The sequence below is a fragment of the Dama dama genome, chromosome 18 (genome assembly GCF_033118175.1).
Source record: "Dama dama isolate Ldn47 chromosome 18, ASM3311817v1, whole genome shotgun sequence".
Lineage (NCBI taxonomy): Eukaryota > Metazoa > Chordata > Mammalia > Artiodactyla > Cervidae > Dama > Dama dama.
In genome coordinates, this window is record NC_083698.1 from 38,348,256 (window position 1) to 38,362,850 (window position 14,595).

A 14,595-nucleotide genomic window follows, 5' to 3' on the forward strand; every position below is an offset into this window, starting at 1 on the left:
TTCAGCTGATATTACTATTAGGAAGTATTTAATCTCCTAATTTCTCACTTTCCCCGCTTCACATTCCAGGCTGAGGTTGGTGGACTTAGGGCCATGCTAAGCCTCATGCGAGTCGGGGAAGAGATATGGGGATGAGCGTGAGGAACAAAGATCAAGAGATGGAGAGGTCCACTGCAAACAGCCATGGAAGAGTAAGCAGGAGACATCGATCCTTTGATTTACTTACTAGTCTAGAGTCAATAACTGGACCTTGTTGGAAAGAAACAATGAAAAAAAATGATTATATGAGCCTGCTGTTGAACATGTAATCTTTCTTGTTTGGCAAGTAGATGTGTAAAATGTAAATGCATTATGACAGTTCAAAAAGGATAGGATGGAAGAGAGGAGAATCTAAGCCTAATGACAGTGAGGAAAAAGGAGACTCTGGAAGAAATCATCTGGAGAGTTTTTGCAGTTGAAAACCATTACCACTGTTTGCCTCCAAGCCTGATATGCTCCGAGAAGAAAGGAATATATGTAAACAAGAATAAGAAAGCTACCTTTTTATTCTGGCATCAGCCACAACAACAGTTTTGAGAATATCTGTGATGTGTTAAAGAGTTTGCAGAAGCATGCCATGTGCAGGAATATTTCAGGTAAGAAAACTGATTGGCTTAAATCCTTTTCATTTCAGATAGGTACCTGCTGCTTAAATGGGTACTCAGAATACTTCTTTTGACAAAAAGCAGTAATCTAAGTTCATCTGTAGTAAACTTCTAGACAGTAATATTAAAGAACACACATATCTCAAAGCACATTAAACTAATTTGACCCTGCATAAAATAGACTCCAGGAATAGACTAAGTTCCCAAGTAGCCAATGGATATTTATTGTATTATTTCCCTTTTATTACAGTTAACGAAGAATTAAATCAGTTATCAGGAGTCTTCTGTAATTTAATTATTGAACCATTCAGATTTAAGGATCCAAAGTGCTGCCCTCGATTGTACTGAGTGAACAAACCCACCTCTAGGCCCATGACAAGTATCTGTAGTCTTTAAAATGATTTAAGCCTTATAGTCTAATTAAAAGTTAAATATTTAACTTGAATTTTAACTTTTTAAGTTCCATTTCCTGTTTTAAATAATTATTTCTGGTTCACATAAAACATAGCTACACATTCTACTTGAAAACAGGAAAGATGAAATAGAATCATATACAGAAGAGTAAACTGTAAAGAGAAAATGAAAAATGAGCATCTTTCTTGGTTTAGATCATATCTTCAAGGGTAACTAAAGGGCAAATTTCATGAAGTTCAATCAAAACATCTTATCCTTACTAATAAGATAATATGATAAATAAAGCAGAGTTGGAAAATAAGTAACTATTTCTTTTTTATTGCTTTTATTATATTCTAAAACCAATAAAAAAACTCAAAGATGAAGAAACTTAATCTTACTTATGAAACTGGTAATCTTGAGCCTATTAAATAGCTCATGTTTAAAGATCATATATGTATAAGTTTAAAAAAGTGTTATATTTAGCAGTATTACAAATACATTAAATATTACATTGTGGAAGATATTTTTTCATGTGTGACTTATAGAATAGGCCTGATTTATATAACCTTATCTCCTTCTCTCTTCAGAGCCTTCCACCCATAACACTTTTCTACATACCTGTAACAAGTTACAAAGCAAATTATTAGTATGGGACATTAGTCAGTTTTTACTCATTTAAAATCCATACATTACTTAAAGATTATTCAATCATGAACTTAAATCACTTAATTAGATCTTTTCTTTAAGCAAAACTTATGATAATGACAGTCTATTATGTAAAAGAAAATTATCTCACCTTCTTTAGTAGGCATCTAGAATGCCTAAGTAGAAAGTTTTTTAACCACATTTATGTTTAGCCTAGATATATATTTCCAGAGATATTTTGATTCATAATTCCCAACTCCAAAATTCCACAGTCTCTGATTATTCAGCTCTTTTCTATATAGTAAGTGGAAAGACACTTTAAAGTCTTCACAAGTAACTTTCACTAAATAAAATTAAAATTTTATTCCATTTATTTCCTATCTGCCAGTGGTTTATATTTACGTAACAAACTAGTGATTATGGTGTAAGTACAAAAAATAATCAGTTCCCTAAACAATCTGTGCCTTTTGTAGTTATTATACATAGATCAATCTACTTTTGTGGTCCTTACTGATCATCATCATATTGCTAGCTTAAGGGGAATGAAATTTTGTATTGAAATACACAATGTGTTGAGCATACCATAGGGCTTAGGGAGAAAATTACAAAGAACTGTTAGAATCTTATCACCAAAGTAGAGGAAAGTGGATTTCATGGAAGTAAGTTTAATTACTTAAGTAGCAAAGAATTTTATCATGAGAGAGAAAACAGCCCCTGACACCCAGGACCTGGCCCAGTGCTATCACGTGGGACTTGTTTCTGGACACTGCTCTGGCTTTCACACCTGGCTGTGGTATCCTCATGTTGAACATAAGCAATTTCACAGAACATCAACTTTAGGCAAGGACACTCTATGATCATGAAGAATCAAGACAAAAACAAAACGCTCTGTAATTATGCCTGAATACAGACCTCTCATGAACACTGTCTTAGCCACAGGCATCACATGTCCCCCTTTCCCAGCTAATCTGGGTCACTGCTGCTGCATTTCCAAGACAGGCTTATCTTCCCTCTTCCTAAATAAGACATTTTAAGGCACCAAATTGTAAAATTACCCTGCTTCCTGACAACATTCAATTCAGAGTAATGCTTTACTTCCTTAAACCCTCTCCCCAGATCACTCAACCGAAGTTCAAGTTTTATAAGACGTTCTTTTTAATGCCTTCTGACCCCATGGTACACTTTTTCCTCTTTGCAATAGGTAACGAACTCAACTTTTTCAACTACAGGTGTCTTGCTGGCAGTCTCTGGCTTAAGGGCAAGAACAGTAATGAGGCAGCTAAAAAGTTTGACTTCTCAGGCCTGTGTTATCAGGAAGTTCTGATGCATTTGGTTACATAACTTCCCAGAATTTTGGAGAAGAGTAATTAGAACATCAGGCTTCCCTGGTGGCTCAGCAGTAAAGAATCCACTGCCAGTGCAGAAGATGCGCTTTCAGTCCCTGAGCAGGGAAGACGCCCTGGAGAAGGAAATGGCAACCCACTCCAGTACTCTTGCCTGGGAAATACAGTGGTCAGAGGCGCCTGGCAGGCGTACAGTCCATGGGATCGCAGAGAGTTGGACACGACTTAGCAACTCAAACAACAACAACAAATAGAACTTCACAGAAGGAACATTAGAAGATGACACAGTGATGAGGAACAGGAGAGATTATTATGGGGTATGCAAAATGACACTGGACAAAGATTTTGAGGCTAAAGCTACTGTTTCAAGTATGGAGTGAAATATCCTGCTGAGATGAAGAACATGAGTCAGGGCACAAGGAGAGGCAGATGAGCTGAAGAACCATGAAACACCAAAGAGGCTTATAACCCTGTTGCACAACTAGAAACAGGGTTATAAGAAGAAAACTTTAAGTCTGAACACCAAGTCTTAGCCACTATGTTGAAAATATTATACTATTCTTATATATATATATATATATATATATATATATATATAATATCTATAAAAAGCTTGGCTTCCCTGGTAGCTCAGCTGTAAAGAATCTGCCTGCCAAGCAGGAGATGTGAGTTTGATCCCTGGGCTGGGAAGATCCCCTGGAGAAGGAAATGGCGACCCTACTCCAATATACTTGCCTGGGAAATCCCATGGAAAGAGGAACACAACAGAATAGCTAAATATCACTAGGAAACTAATAACCCTCCCAGTAAAGGGTTATCAAGATAATTGTAGGTGAATTTTAATAATTTAGAAGAAATTAAGACAAAGGGATTAAAACATTAGATAATCGGCAAGGTGGGATGATCAGGGTACAAACAATAAAAAATAAGAGTAATGATGACAATGATGATGAAGACAGTTATAAAATTATAACAACAATATAACATTTAACAACAAGTTGCTTAGAAGCAGGCATTATGGCTACACTTGGGCTGCACGCTCTGTGCTTGGCCAGTCATAAGACTGAATAAAGATCTCAAAGTCGGTGGCAGACACATCAGTGGTGTAATGAATGGGGGATCTTACATGTCAGAAGCAAGTTCCTGAACTGACACTGCAGACAATGGGCAGGACATGGCAGCAGTCTGCTGGCAGGGGGCCAGAGGATGTGGAGAGGGAAGTTAGCAGTTGGTATCAAGCTTAGTCATCAGTTACCAGAGAAACCAATAGAGGAGTGCATCCCTCATTCCCCTTTGATAAGCTACCTTGGTGGAGATGTTCTGATCAGAAGATTAGGACAGCAGTTCCCACTAGCTATCTACTTTACTCAGCTCCTGGTCTGTGATGACCTGGATGGGTGGGATGGGGGTGGGGCAGAGGACAGTCCAAGAGGGAGGGGATATATGTATACATATAACTGATTCAGTTCCTTGTGCAACACCAACTAACATAATGTGGTAAAGCAATTATACTCCAATCCAAAAAAAAATTAAAAAAAGAAGGAAGCAAGCAAAGGAAAGAAAGAAAAAGATTGGAAGAATCACTAGTTGGGGCCAGGGACAAGTTTTGTAGGCATTTATTGATTAGATTCAGTGATTAACAAGGAAGGTCAGTAGGATGTGAGTAGGGTGTAGGTGGGCAGGGAGTGGTTGAGCAAGGGATGTACAGAGAGCAAGAGAATAGCCCAAGCATACAAGCATTCTTAGTGACTCTCATGCCTTCCAATATTTTGAGATCTAATGGGTTAAATCTAGTCTGCTTTAAACAGCTATTAAAAGTGAGCCTAGTGCTATGAGCTAATACTTCACACTCTGTAGTTTCCAGCACTCACTTAGTAGTCCTTATTTTCCAAAAGAAGGAAGAATTTAAAACTACCTAAGACTTGAACTTGGCTCACCCATGATAGTACATGTCCTCACCTAATCTTATCTTGCCCTCAACCTCTTACCTACATGGCAAGCACTTGCCAGGCTGTCACGCCTGCAACCTGAACCAACTTCTGATCTGGCTCCTTCACCACTGGATCACAACCCAGAAGATACACAAATTCTGGCTCCATTCTTTTTGCAATGATTTTTACTGGTTCTCATATTGGATCATTTCCCTTATCAAGCTTTTTGCATTTAAAAAAATATATTAGATTACTTTTGAAGCTACTTTCCTATAATAGTTTGAATCATTCACTTTGCTTCTCATATATTTATGCTTTTATTCTTCCATTGACACTGGTAAATGTTTCATTAACCTGTAGCCACTGAAACAGTAAAATAAAATAATTTCCTGAAGTATTCTTAGCCTGGACTTCTAATTGGGATGAAGTGAGGGAATCAACAGAACAAAAACCTGGTATTTTCATGCAAGTAGCTCACAGCATCCCTAGGAAGACAGCTTTGTAAACAGATAATAATATTGATTTACTGTGACACCTACACCCAAGTGGGAAGAAAAATGGTGGGTCATGTAAGAATGTGAAAAGACTGCTGGTGGAAGAAGTGATAGCTTACTGCATATAAAATATAGGTCCAGGTAAGGAAGGGGGAGACAGCAAAGGGATTAGAGGCATGCCCCTAAAATACAGATGCATAAGAAATTGTACAACTGGGGAAATACAGTTTGGTAAGGCTTTGGTACAATGTACGAGTTTTGGAAAAGAAAAGATACTGGAGAGGTGGGCACAAACGATCATGAAGCCCTAATGTAAGGGATAATATACCAGGCTAAGGGTTTTGCCTGAACACCTAGGAATTAATTCTCTCAGAAATTTCTCTTGAATGCAATGCAGAGTCACTAGGGGAATTTTAGAAGGTAGCATGAACAGCCAAGACTTGGTTAGTAATGAGCTAGGTAGAGGGGTTAAAAAAACAAAATGAATTCTAGGTTTTAGGTTCAGAGCAACAATATAAAAAGAAAGAATGGAGAGGAAATAAGAGATCTGGGGTGGGACAAGATAGTTCTATGAGGCACTCTCACTAACTGACTGCAGGACTTGCACTTGCATATTTTACATAGCCACTTGCTTATTTTGAGCAACTGGTCCATAAAGGCAGTACTTTTATTAATCTTATTTAACAGACAAGAAAGCAGAGATACAAAGAGGTTTAACATGTTCCCCAGGGTCACAGAGCTGGAAAGTGGCCGATTCCAGGTTTCAAACCTTTTCAATCCAGCTACAGAGAGTATCTCAACCAGTGATTCCCAGTGTCTCTCATTAAATACTAGGCATTAAATACTAGGCACTCACATAATTATTGTGAGTGCCCTGAACATACCAGTAGGTTATAATTAGCTATTATAATTTAATCCAGCCTGGTAGTTTAAAAGTATTTGCAGAGTACATATATATGCATGGTTGACTGAACTTTAGAAGATACTCAAGCAGAGTAGGAAACAAACCTCTATCAGGTTTGTTTACAATTTTGAGCATAAAATGCACCTCATGAATCAAAGCACAGTAACAAGATTATGTGTTGAAAGAGGTTAGACACTTTGAACTCACGAGTAACGCATCCATGTCTAGAACGTGAGCAGCAGGCACATAAATGGATGAGTCTAATGATCAGGGAAGAGATTGGGGTGGTGAAAAGATTTGGGTCTCTTCAACAGCTACGTTACAGTTTGAAACCATAAAAAAATAGATGTTGGTGTTGATGGGAAGGGGGAGCCTAGAAAAACTGCAGAAAGGGAAATCAGGATGACAATCCGACAGCTAGGCCCAGACATGAAAGCTCACTTCACTTCTTTGGGCCTCAGAGTCCTCACTTGTTTAAAAAAAAAAAAAAAAAAAAATTAGTGAATCATGGTTTAAGAGTGTGCCAAGAACTATTCTCACTTCCAATGTCTGCAGCTTTTGTTGTGAACAAATATGAACATTGGAAGACCTGCTGAAAGGTGACTTCTAGCCTTAAACTGGAGGGGCAAAGCTAAACTTCATAGCTGCTGCTCTGCCATGGTAAGTTATTATTAAACAAGTTTTCTTCTCACAAAAGCCCATTCAAATGGTTTCAATTGCTTTTATTTATTCTACAGGATTTCAGCTTCACAAACACTCCTGCTGTTACTATGTACAGAGTTCTGCATGGGAGATGTGAGGAAGAAAACAAAATGGCATCTTTCATATGCAGGAGGAATGTTAATGAGGTAGAGAAAAGAGAAGGCATCATTATAGTAAGCTTCCTTTCTGTTTGCCCCCTAATATTAGAATTTACTTTTTTCCTTGCCTAATCCTGGTTTTCCTGACTTCATCTGGTAAAATGTAGAATTTTGCTGAACTGCTGTAACTGAACTATAGTTTGTGAAACAAAGAAGTTTGGATAACAGGAGACAGACTCTCAATGAGGTCAGGATGCAACTCTGACCAATGAATTGAGAAGGAAAATAGAGAATGATGTCTGTATCTCTCCACTTGCTGTGGCCATTACATCCACCTCAAGGGAGGGCTTTGGAGGGATGTGTGATTAGGCCAACAAAGAACGTCTACTGTGCTGTGGTTCCCATGAAGTAGGAAGTGGAGAAATCAAAGCCTGTGCTTTCCCTGTTAGCAAATCTTTAAAATGACCATGGGACCCAGAGTGGAATGGCTGAGTCAAGAATTTTTCTCTGGCTTTATCTAAAAACTCTATAAATGTACTATGGACACCTAAGAGACTGAACAGAGAAGCAAACATATCTAAGCTCTGCCTGTAGAACGGGAAAAAGGATAAGATTTTCACGGCATTAGGTGAGATGAATGAGCTTCATGGACTTGGTTCATTGCGAGATTATCAGTGTCTGTGAAATTGCATACTTAGCGCAGCATGAAACATAGAATATTTCTCTTAAATTTCATCATTTTAATAGATGATCCACCCTACACAGAGAGACTTAAAAACAAAACAAAATAAAACAGACATGCTGAGAAAGGTGAGGGTGGTACTGGTGATGGTAATATTCCATGAAACTACTTACCTGAGAATTTCTCACTCACAAAACTGCACACATCTATGTGTTACTTTATGGTAGAGATTTATGTCAAGTTGGATATTTTTTAAAAAGTGCTAAGTGTAAGAAGTGGGGATAAAAGATTTTAAGTTGTTTTACATGACTAAAAATTCTTAAGATCCTAGTTTAGACCTCATTGGAAGGTGAACCCTTTGGGTTATAAAAGATTTACACCTATTTTTGAATAGATAGGTACTATCTGTTTATTAAGTTCTTACTATGTGTCCAGCACTGGATATTGCTGATACTAAGTTACAAATGAAACCCAGCCTTCATGGAGTTCACAGCCCAGCAGGAAGTACAGGCTCCACATAATAGCAAAGGCCTGTAAACAGAGGCCTTATATCAAAGAGCAGAGCTGGTATCTCTGAGCACTGGCCTTATTACAGCTCAAGTTCTCCTGCATTGGAATTCCCTGTCTACGTGTCTGCTTGGATGTAACTTTTGACCAAGCAGCTCTTAAAGACTGGGTTCATAAAAACTAGATGTTTCCCTGCAAGCTTGAGTCTTTCTGCCAAGAGACACAACTACAATTTAGATTTGTCCCCCACTGCAGACAAAAACACTTCAATCAGAAATCAATTTAGGAAGCTAAGCTAAAATGGATGGGAATGGGCAAATTTAATTCAGGTGACCATTATATCTACTATTGTGGGCAAGAATTCCTTAGAAGAAATGGAGTAGACCTCAGAGTCAACAAGAGAGTCTGAAATGCAGTAATTAGGTGCAGACTCAAAAGTGACAGAATGATCTCAGTTTGTTTCCAAGGCAAACCATTCAACATCACAGTAATCCAAGTCTATGCCCCAACCAGCAATGCCAGAGAAGCTGAAGTTGAACAATTATGCAAAGACCTACAAGGCTTTCTAGAACTAACAGTAACAAAAGATGTCCTTTTGGAATGCAAAAGTAGAAAGTCAAGAGATACCTTGAGTAACAGGCAAGTTTGGCCTTGGAGTACAAAAAAGAAGTGGGACAAAAGCTAACAGAGTTCTGCCAAGAGAATGCACTGATCATAGCAAGCACCTCTTCCAACAACACAAGAGATGAATCTACATGTGGACATAACCAGATGGTCAATACCAAAATCAGATTGATTATATCATTTGTAGCTGAAGATGGAAAAGTTCTACATAGTTAGTGAAAACAAGACCTGGAGCTGACTGTGACTCAGAACATCAGTTTCTCATCACAAAATTCAGGCTTAAATTGAATAAAGTAACAAAAAACACTAGGCCATTTGGGTATGACCTAAATCAAATCCATTATGATTTTACAGTGGAGATGACGAGTAAATTCAAGGGATTAAATCTGATATATGGAGTGCCTAAAGAACTATGGACAGAGGTTCATAACACTATACAGAGGTGGTGACCAAAACTATCCCCCCAGAAAAAGAAATGCAAGAAGGCAAGAGGTTGTCTGAGATAAGATAGCTGAGACAAATAGCTGAGAAAAGAAGAATGAGAGGTAAAGGAGAAAGGGAGAAATACACCCGATTGATGGAGAATTCCAAAGAATAGCTTTCGAACTCCAAATAGTAAAAAGATTCTCTCTCCAAAGGGGACATAAGAAAGGCTTCTCAAGTGAACAATGAAAAGAAATAGAGAAAAACAATAGAATAGGAAAGACTAGGGATCTCTTCTAGTCAAGGGAACATTTCATGCAATGATGGGCACAATAAAGGACAGAAACAGGAAGGGCCTAACAGAAGCAAAAAAGATTAAGAAGAAGTGGCAAGAATACACAGAAGAACTACACAAAAATGATCTTCATGACCCAGATAATCACGATGGTGTGATCACTCACCGAGAGCCAAACATCCTGGATTATGAAGTCAAGTGGGCCTTAGGAAGCATCACTATGAACAAAGCTAGTGGAGGTGATGGAATTCTAGTTGAGCTATTTCAAATCATAAAAGATGATGCTGTGAAAGTGCTGCAAGTGCCAGCAAATTTGGAAAACTCAACATTGGCCACAGGACTGGAAAAGGTCAGTTTTCATTCCAATCCCAAAAAAAGGCAACGCCAAAGAATGTTCAAACTACCACACGATTGCACTCATTTCACATGCTAGCAAGGTAATGCTCAAAATCCTTCAAGCTAGACTTCAACAGTATGTGAACTGAGAATTTCCAAATGTACAAGTTGTATTTAGACAATGCAGAGGAACCAGAGATCAAATTGCCAACATCTGTTGAATCATAGAAAAAGCAAAGGAATTCAAAAAAATCATCTACTTTTGCTTCATTCATTATGCTAAATCCTTTGACTGTGTGGATCACAACAAACTGTGGAAAATTCTGAAAGAGATCAGAATATCAGACCACCTTACTTGCCTCCTGAGAAATCTGTATGCCAGTCAAGAAGCAACAGTTAGAACCAGACATGGAACAATGGACTGGTTCCAAATTGGGAAATGAGTACCTCAAGACTGTATATCGTCACCCTCCTTGTTTAACTTATATGCAGAGTACATCATGAGAAATGTTGGGCTGGATGAAGCACAAGCTGGAAACAAGATTGTCGGGAGAAACATCAATAACCTCAGATATGCAGAGGACACCACCCTAATGGCAGAAAGTGAGGAGAAATTAAAGAGCCTCTTGATGAAGGCAAAATAGGAGAGAGAAAAAGCTGGCTTAAAACTCAACATTCAAAAAGCTAAGATCATAGCATCAGGTCCCATCACTTCATGGCAAATAGATGGGGAAAAATGGAAACAGTGACAGACTTTATTTTCTTGGGTTCCAAAAACACTGTGGACTGCAACCATGAAATTAAAAGGTGTTTGCTCCTTAGAAGAAAAGCTATGACAAATCTAACCAGTGCACTAAAAAGCAGAGACATCACTTTGCTGACAAAGGTCCATCTAGTTAAAACTATGGTTTTTCTAGTAGTCATGTATGGATGTGAGAGTTGGACCATAAAGAAGGCTGAGCACCAAAGAATCGATGCTTTTCAACTGTGGTGCTGGAGAAGATTCTTGAGAGTCCCTTGGATAGCAAGGGGACCAAACCAATCAATCCTAAAGGTTATCAACCCTGAATACTCATGGGAAGGACTGATGCTGATGCTATAGCTCCAATACGTGGGCCACCTGATACAAAGAGCTGACTTATTGCAAAAGACCCTGATGCTTGGAAAGATTGAGGACAGGAGGATAAAGGGGCGACAAAGGATGACATGGTTGGATGGTATCATCGACTCAATGGATATGAATTTGAGCAAATTCAGGGAGATAGTGAAGTACAGGGAAGCCTGGCATGCCACAGTTCATGGAGTTGCAAAGAGTCAGACACAACTGAGCAATAACAAGAACAAGCCTTAGAGCACACAGTACAGTTATTATATTTTGGAGGTATTTCCATGTGTTATATATGTTAGTTACTAGAATTTTAAGAGTCAATTATGCATTTATAATGGCAACAGCAAGATGCTCACTCTGGTATCTTCCTTCTATTCCTTCTGTAAATACAGTATTATTTTTAAGTCACTTGTTTGGCCTGTTTTCTTCAGGAGATTAATAGCTCCTTAAGGGGTATATTTGTGTGCAGTGGTGTCAAAGTATCCACAGAATTCAACTTGTGCCTTCATCATTTACTAACTTAAGTTTTTCTTTTTTTTCACTTTCATCAAAAGGTTTCACTCCATGGAAACAAAATTTAGAACCACCACCTGAAGATAAAAAGATCCTGGATCCTTGTCAATATTCAGCACAATAAGGTCTAATGATGTTTTCTGTAGCTTACAACTATGTCTGACACACAGTAAGTGCTCAAATATTTTTCAACAAATGCATCGAGAAATAAGTTTATCTGAAAGAGAGTGACTCTATTATGTATTCAACCAAAATAGGTTTCTGCTGTTTTAGGGTCCCATCAAAGTAAGAATACTTGTAGGAAAGATCCCACTTACTAAAGTGTATGTCTACTCTGAGAAGACACTATTTAGGGTCCATGAGATGAGACCACTGTACTGAATAATCTTTTATTTATTTATTTCCAAAGCTTCCTAGAGTGAGATACAAGAAAGACCCCTTATAACAGTACCTGTTACATTTCAAATAGAGTAATAATGACGTTCTACATAGAACGAAGTGAGCCTCCAAAGGAATTTCAATTAGACTGTGTTCTCCTGAGTATTAATATCCCTCCCTTTTGATTTAGGTGAAATGAAATGGGAGAAATTTGGGGAAATTAAAATGGATGAATGTAAGATCGAAGTTTGGAAGATTTAATAAGAGAAGGCAACACTGAGATCAAACTCGTGACTTTTAAAACTGTCCTCACTCTCCTTTTAAAGCACTGTAGGGCGCACAGTGCCCTTCCATTTGAGCTCACTTTGGAGTCGCTGGTGAAGGCAGCCGGGCTGTCTGCTACGTCGCCTCCAGAACGTTTGCCAATTTTCTGTCATTTCCTCCTTGAGATGACAGTGTGTGACAAAGGTCTCTGGGTATATTTCAAAACATCTTAAACTATTTAACAATGTAATAGCAAGCCCCAATTTAAAAGTGTTATTTATTCTTCACAAGACTCAATTTGTCAGAAGACACAAAGCTTAATTCACCTTGCCCTGATCCATAAAGAAATGAGTAGAAAGTGCATCGTGGAACCAATGGCCTACTTATTACCTGCCAGATATAATGGAAAGAAAGTTTCCAGTGGCTTAGTCAATATGTATACTTCAACATGCAACACACAAAACAGTAAAACTATTTACTGAACTATATTTCTTTTTATATCCCTGGCACACTTACCCTAGTTTAGTCTATTTCCTTTTCCTGACAAACAATTCATTTTTTGTGATTGAGAGAATCGTTTTGGAGTAGGCATGATTTCAGATTCCAGGAACCAGTATGGAAATAGCATCACTCCTCCACCAGCACCTCCTTCCTCACCACTGCAGATCTCTGCTTTTAGGTTGTAGTGATGGCACGCTTTCCAGTTTTCATCCAAAGAGCAATCAACAACCTATACACAACTAACCAATTAAAAATACTTCTCATCTAAAAGCGTTTCTTTTTCATTTAAAAATTTTGTGATTTTTTTCCTTGAAAAATTCAGCTGTGAAGTTTAGTTTGTAAATACTAAGAATATTAAATTCCTTAGCTAGTGATCTCCGCCAACAATCTGTGCTAAAAGCAAAATTAGCCCTAATCACTTCAAGGGCAGTACATTATTATGTATTTCTTCATTTCAAGAAAAACATATTCTTTCATTTGATTGGTCCCCTCTGCTGTCTTATTCGGTCTTTGCCACTGATTTGTTAGCATTTTAAAGCCTCTTTTCCTTTTTTGCCTAACAATGATTCTTCTGAGTTTGGGAGCTCACCCTTTTTCCCCAGGTGAAAATCTTTTTATTATTCTCGGGTGTTTGCTTTCTTTCTGTAATTCTCAGAATAATTCATTGCAAAGTCCTCATTGTCCTTTACAAAAGGATCAAATTCCAAATAATTACAGTTTGTATTGTACATCCTCTGAAAATATTTCTCCTTTCCCCTTGCCAGGATTGCACAAGTCTCATATATTGCCCCACAAACCCTCCTTCTCTTTCTTGGTCAGGTATACCTGCGAACAGGACAGGTTGCTTGTTTCTCTTCATCTGATCCAGATCCTACCTGAGTTCTTGCAGAGGAAGTGAACAGAAGTTAATACTTTTAAAAGTATCAGTCCAGAGTGCTTTCCCCTGAATTCTGCATGGCTCCAAGAGACCATTCTCCAAAGAATTATGGAAGGTGACTTTTTTTTAAAGGTAAAGAAACCTGTTCATTTCATTCTCAGACTTTGTAACATAGCATAGAGTCAGATGGAACTGCTTTTTTGGTATCAGCAGTTGTCTCTAAAGAAGTATATCCTTATATACTTATTTGTCTGTAAACAAGCATATCCTTAAGTTTCCTGTCTGAATAAGTCATACTGTATCATTGTTTGTTGTTTCCTGGTCTTATATAGCCGTGGTATGAAACACACCATATAACAGAAATTCTGCCATGAAACAAAATTCCCTCCCCTCAAACATCTGGTGCCAAGAATCAATATAACTTCTATGATCATGAGTGATCAGTAATTTCATTTATGGAAATATTTTTTTCTTCTAAGAGTTTGTTAAAAGGATTGAGTCGTTTAGATTATTTCTTAAATATACTTGTCAGTCTTGACAAAACACAAGAACCATTTTTTGGTCCCGTGAACAAAGGTCATTCAACGTCTAGTCTCATTAAAAACATGTTTTCTCAACTTGTAAGCAGAAAATTGAACTGGTCAGAATTGGAGAGCATCCTTTTCAAAAGAGTAACATTTTTAAAACAAGGCACACAAAAGTTTAAATAAAATAAGAAATCAATTTAGAACCGGACATGACAGATCAACTTAAGAATCTGAATGAAGAAAAAAATTCCACCAAAATTGCACTTTTAAAAATACTTAAAGTTTTCTGATACTTTGAAAATAAAAGATATGAAAATGTATAAATGGAAATTTCATAGGATCAGTTGAGAGACTACTGGAGATGAAAGCTTTGTCTTAAAAGTCTATCCATTTAGTTAAAAGC

General features: G+C 37.7%; 1 long non-coding RNA gene across 2 annotated transcripts; it reads left to right on the top strand.

Annotated features, from left to right (window-relative positions):
- Window positions 1–205: 205 nt before the first annotated feature.
- LOC133072177 (uncharacterized) lies at window positions 206–13,774 on the top strand. Of its 2 annotated transcripts, none has more exons than XR_009696655.1 (4): window positions 206–635; window positions 7,095–7,232; window positions 11,687–11,814; window positions 13,608–13,774. It is a non-coding gene; the product is annotated as an uncharacterized LOC133072177 (long non-coding RNA). The 2 variants fall into 2 exon arrangements; XR_009696656.1 differs by lacking the exon at window positions 206–635 and adding an exon at window positions 6,984–7,017.
- Window positions 13,775–14,595: the final 821 nt, after the last annotated feature.